The sequence below is a fragment of the Cyphomyrmex costatus genome, unplaced genomic scaffold (genome assembly GCF_001594065.2).
Source record: "Cyphomyrmex costatus isolate MS0001 unplaced genomic scaffold, Ccosl1.0 scaffold97, whole genome shotgun sequence".
Classification (NCBI taxonomy): Eukaryota; Metazoa; Arthropoda; class Insecta; order Hymenoptera; family Formicidae; genus Cyphomyrmex; species Cyphomyrmex costatus.
This window is the reverse complement of record NW_017280561.1, coordinates 361638-368061: the sequence shown is the minus strand read 5'-3', so window position 1 is coordinate 368061 and position 6424 is coordinate 361638.

Sequence of the window (6424 nt, the reverse complement as noted above, 5' to 3'; positions counted from 1 at the left end):
TATATATATATATATGTGTATATAATTTATAATTCCATAATACATTCCATATAGAACTGACATTTATCAAAATTATTACGAATCTTTGACAAAAATTTAGAGATTTAATGAGGGATTTATATTACAAAAATAAGAGACAAGGAAAAGATTTATTTCTAACATTAAAAAATCTTATAACAAATCTATTACAAATTGAAAATTTGGAAATAAAAATTAATAGGCAAAAACCGGCCGATAAAAATTAAAGATATATATAACAAGAATTGAGAAGAAAAAATAAGATTGTTAGAAATTAGAAAGAATATCTACAAGGCACACTTGTGTTTATAATACAAGTATACATATAATAAGCATGAGATATTTTAACTAGAAAATTTAGCTTTTCGGGCCAAGGATAAAAGAATTCGAGAGTATGGTTATCGGAGTAATCGTCATCACGTCATCAGTCAACATATGTTGTGCCAAAACCCCACCTGCGTGGGACGAAACGAAAGTGTATCAGTGGTACAACATCATTTCCAGCTCCCTCCTCTTTCTCTGTCGTCGACCGCTCTGCACCCCTCCCGCTGTTTTATTGTCGACACGTCTGCCGACTGTCTGAGCCGTCTAAGCGATACATCGACCTCTGTCGAATCTATAGTTCACTTCGGCGTGTGCTCGGCCATGCTAATCGATAAACGAGGAAGGATGCCGGGTCGAGAGAGGAGAGGAGCAAGGAGAGGAGGCGCTCGGTCGTGTGTATGTGTGTGTGTGTGTGTGTGTTGCACGTATAACTCGATGTGACGCACACACGATTTCTCTCAATTTGAGAGACGTAGATAGAGAAAGATGCATAAACGAAAGAAAACCGGTGTATACCCGGGGATTTGGAAGTTTACTAGTATAATTGTAATTTTAAAAACAAAGAATTCTTATAGTATCCCCAGTGAGAAATGATAATGAAATTGACATCGAATTGATGTCGATTCGACGTCGATTCCATTATTATTTCTCTCACTGGGGGTTAAAGATATCAAAAATCTAGATATTGAGAATTAAAAGTCCCAAACGGTATACTTACGAATCAAAGAAATAAAAATTAAAAATCAAAGAATATATTGAGAAACTAAAAATTAAAAAATTCTAGGCATCCTCTCCCCCGCGAGTTTAAGAATCCAAAGTTACGTTCACTTGAACGTAAAAATCCTAACGATTCCACAGGGACATCCTATACTCCTTGCCAATCCATCTCAATGCATTCGTCGTTTCCTCCTACGAAGAGAAGGTATAAGAAAGTACAGTTGCAAGAAAATTATGTGACGGTCAAATCGATCCATTTCGAGCGAGGCTATTACTTTATGCTGCACCTTGTATAATGCAAGCCGCTAAAAGAGATAGACGGAACCGCGGCGAGAGGGCGAGAGGGTTACGAGAGAAGGACGAGGTGGAGGAGGAGGAGGAGGAGGAGGAAGAGGACGAGAAAGAGGAGGAGGGTTGCGGAAGGGGACCAGTGAGTACAAGTGCATGACGTAACGGTTCATTCATCCCGAGACAGGCGATAGAGGATATCCCGGTCAATGGTATACTTATGCATGTAAACGCGCGCATACGTGTGTACGTATGACGTACGTAAGTATGAGTATGCAGCATGCACATGTCTGTCGCGCTGCTCATTTTTTTTTCGGACGTACGCGCCACGTGCATGCGTGCGTGCGGAGATGAAGCAACACGTGGTAGAATGTAGAAGTAGAAGTGTCCGAGTGTCCGGTTTCTTCATGAATACTTTTGCATTTTTTTAAATATGAATTTTTTTATGCTCAAAGTTGCTACAAAGCACTCGTCTATTTTACGGCTTTCTTCTCAAACGTTATTGAAAGAGTTTCGCTTTCAGAGAGAGTCGTTAAATTACACCTTACCTTTGCTAATAATTTTATATATCGTACGAATTATACTGTTATAATATAAATTATACATATAATATTTTGCTATTATATATAACGTGGTACTTTTTTGTAATAATGTAACGTGTGCTATATTGCAACTTTTGCTTCTTAGATTTGCGTTATATCAATTTATTATAATTTTTCAATTATAATATGGATATACTAAAACAAAATTTACTAAATTTTAATATATATTTGTTTCAATAGTACTAACTAAACATTTACTTATAGTGAATAAATATTTATTCAATAAAAAATGAATTAAATCAAATTAATAATTCTTGTATCAATAATAATTATATATGTTTATACTTGGTAAATATTTAATTAGTACCATTTAACAAATATTTATTCAAATTTAGTACATTTTTTATATTTGTGTATATATTTTTGCAAAGGATTTAATTTGATATGCGTTTTCTAGTAAAATAATCATTACGCAGTTTCATCATCAGAATACATTGACAAGAAATGCAGAAGAGTTGATAAATATGACATAAGTCGTTGCAAAAATCAAAAGTAATGATATTTAATAATTGCATTATCATATCTGTATAAAAAAATTTCTGATAGATTTTTATCGAAAATACTTAAACTCCTACATTCATGTGTTTAGTAAATGTAGTCACTAATGTAGTCGTCAAAGAAATATTATTAATCGACATTAAATGCAGTAAAAACATCGACAGCATTAAAACCGCAACGAAATCAGAAATTCCAGCTGCAGCTATTCACTAAACTGCTATGAATCGACGACTGACGTTATATTATAATATGAAATGTACGTGTATAGAGAGTTATTATATGAAACACATACATATGATGTTCAATATCAATGAAGTGCGATAATACGTGCTGCGTGTAATTATTTATAGCGTTTTCAATATTCTACGCCATAAATATTAAATGCTGCATACATATCGTCGGAGCAATACGGAATACGTAAATAGGTGTATTAATTGTTGCTGATAGTGCAATGCATAGTCTGCATCACGTCATACCGATACGGGAGCTCAGCGTTTATATAATTGAAACTCTGGCGTATAGCTGGTACATATCGATCGCGGCCTCCGAGGGTCACTGAACGAAACGCAACGAGGGAACGAAGCCGGCACAGCGCGAGCACAGAGCGACGTCCTTCCACGCCAATAAATAATTATAAACAGGAATTTTACCGTAAAAACGTCGACGAGCTGCATGAACATCAACTGAACGTCGTTATACGAGAATGAGTTAAGCAATTAAACAATGCTTTCGAGTAAATTAAGTTTAAAACGTCGAACTTAATTCATATTTTTTTAGCAAAGATATGTGTGCATAATTATCTTTATTTTACATTTTTCTTTTTCTAATTTCATACGTAAATTTGTTCTCGCGTGGTAATTAATTTTCATTTTGATTAACTCAATTTTACTGTGTCTATAATGCGTATGTAATGATACTATAATTTAGGAAGAAAGGAAACAAATTGTTTAATCCAATGTTAATTAAATGGGATTATTGGACAAGAGCACGTAAGCTCTTTAAACGAAAAATTAATTGATTTGGAAAACGAGGCAGTATTGGAAGGAAATAACCGAATTTAATATTAATTTATATACTTCATATAATAGATGTGTATATTAGTATTATTTATGTGTATATAGTATTATTTTCATGTTTTGTTTATCGTTGATAAAATATATTCCTGGAAATATTGATTAATCATCTCGTTTATATTCTTCTCTGATATTAAATTTTATTTACTTGAATGCAAAATAATAACGATTTACTGTATAATATTTCTTAAAGGTTTCTCTTCGTGCATAAATCTTTGATAATGCAACACTATTAATACATTCCTTAAAATATTGATTTATATATAAAATATTTCTTTTCTTTTAGTAGAAAGCTACTACGAGTAGTTAATACATTTTTCAAGATATTAATTTTTACTTATTATAGATCGAGGTCTTTCTTAATGTGAAGATAGGTATTCGATTAAAACAGGATTTAAAAAGTCGGTGAAATCTTTATACGGATCACTCGGTATATATTTCGACAAGACCAGAGCAGTTCAGGCTTGAATTTTTCAGAGTACTCCATGGAGCCCCATTGAGGGAACGCAGTGGCAGCATAAAACCCGGTTTCCCTTCGTAGGGCTGCTGCCCTTCAAGGCTCACGGCCGACCGGCTCTTTGTCGTCCCTTTGACGTCCCTGCAGGATGTACGAAGCACTAAAGCGAAACGCCAGGGGCGTATTGGATGGAGAAATATACAACGTGTCCCCTCGATTTTTCAAACAGCACCAAACTATATCAGGATTTACGAAACTAAGAATATATAGAAAAAAAAAAACTATAAATCAAACGCAGTGAATAACGAGCGAGATAATTTTGTGTTGAATGAAATAAATTTTTAGAAAAATAAAAATTGAAAAAATTTAGAATATTATGAATATCAAGAAAAAAATATTATTTAGGAAAACTAATATCTTTATTCGTGGAAAATAAAAATTATGTAAATCCTTTTATTTTCAAACATCTTCATCTATTTTGTCAAGAATTTGAACGATACGTTTACCTGCGTAAAACTGTTAAAACCCTTCATTCGATATACATGATTTCAAGGCCTTTAAAAGATTTCCTATTTTTTGTAATGCTTTTTCACAGATTTCAGAATCATTTTTTGTGTAACAAAAAGTACATTGAATAGATCAAAAGAGCTAATAATTTCTTGTGGCCTTGCCAAAGACTTTAAAGACTTCAGTCTTTACGACCGAGAAGTTTTTGGAAAATCGAAAAACTCCATATTCCTGCATAAAATTGTCGAGTTAAAAGTTCCAATACATCAGAAAACGTCCGTTACTGCGCCGGAGGGCAGCTGCTCGTAGCCCTTTCAAAGGGCGACTTCTAATGAACTCTCGCTACCCTGGCAGAGGGTCCGGGAATACTGCTGGGAGATTATGTTCCAGTGCTTCGTCCCTTCTCCGTCTCTAGTCCCCGGCTCTCCATCTTCGCTTCGTTTCCACCTCTGGAGATTTTCCGAGCAACCAGATAAGAGTCTTCTCGCGACACCAAAGCGACCAGATTTTTGCTTCATGCCGTAATAAGAAACCTGATAATAAATTAAACTAGATATCTCTTGCCTTAAAAATATATTAATTATTTAAAATTATTTAAATTAATTATATAAACAACTAAATCTGTTTTACAAACTTAAACTACTCTGAGAAAAAAGTTTCATATATTATTATATACATAATTATATATAATTATATAAAATTAGATATAAAAATGACAGTTTATATGTAAAATTTTTTCCCGGGACATCTTCCTGCATTATGTTTTAAGTAATCATATTTGAGAAAATATTCGAATAACGGCATGAATACTGCACAATTGGTTATCATTCTATATAACTTAACTTATGAATTCCTTTTTTCTCGATCACGACGATATGAACACGATCGTCTTGACCTATTTCCCTTTCTTTCTCGGATCTTACATCCTACTGAGTGGCGCGTGGGAAAAGTAGCTCTGGTTTAATGTTACAATATGAATGATCCTTTACTCTCCAACGGAGGCGGATTCTATAGAACTGATATACATTTCTTTTTCTCAAAGTAAGTAATTTATTTAAATGCGCACTATAAACTAGATATACGTATCAGTCTAATCAATCGATTCTTGTTAATTCTATCTATATAATTGGTATAAAATCAATTGGATGATATAAAATCCCTCCATTGTGTGATGATAGTAGCACAAGAATTGCGTGTCTGCTCTCTTTGTACCAAAAATCTAAATTTTACCCAGAACATCAAATTTTATTTTGATCATCAACTCTCGGAATGGCATTGGCAAACTACCCGAGTATCATTGCCGCGGGAACATTTTTTAATCGAAATCTTTCTGAAACTATATAGATTTCTTGACAGATCATGATTTAATAAACATTTTACTAACATAGAAGAATGGAATAGCGATAACAAAAATGTGGAGCATCCTCCTACTATAATTTTGTTATCACATTTCTCTTCATCCGTCTGCCAAATTTTTATTACATTATAGATGAAAACACAATGTTATTATTATTTCAATATAATTTTATCATTGATTTAATTATATATTATATACAACGATTATAAGTAGTATTATTTGATTCTTATTTTTGACATTTGGCTCACGATGTCATATGGCAAATGCCATGACATGCCACCGTCGCGCGGGTCACGTGCACATATCGTCGCCAAACGTTACGTCACCGCGTCTTCACCGACGCAGCCGTCCACACAATCGCACTTGTGTGACCTTGTGTTTTGTATATATCATCCCTTCCTGCTTGTCCTCTCTCTCTCTCTCTCTCTTTCCCTTTATCGTTCCTCCCTTTCCGCACTCCGCGAGAATATCCCTTGCCTCGCCCCCGTTGCCCTCCCGCGCCACATCGGCGTCACGTGTGGCATGAACAGGAGAAAGGGAGCGCGAAGAGGAGGCGGAGGTGGTGACGGGGGGGGGGGGGGGG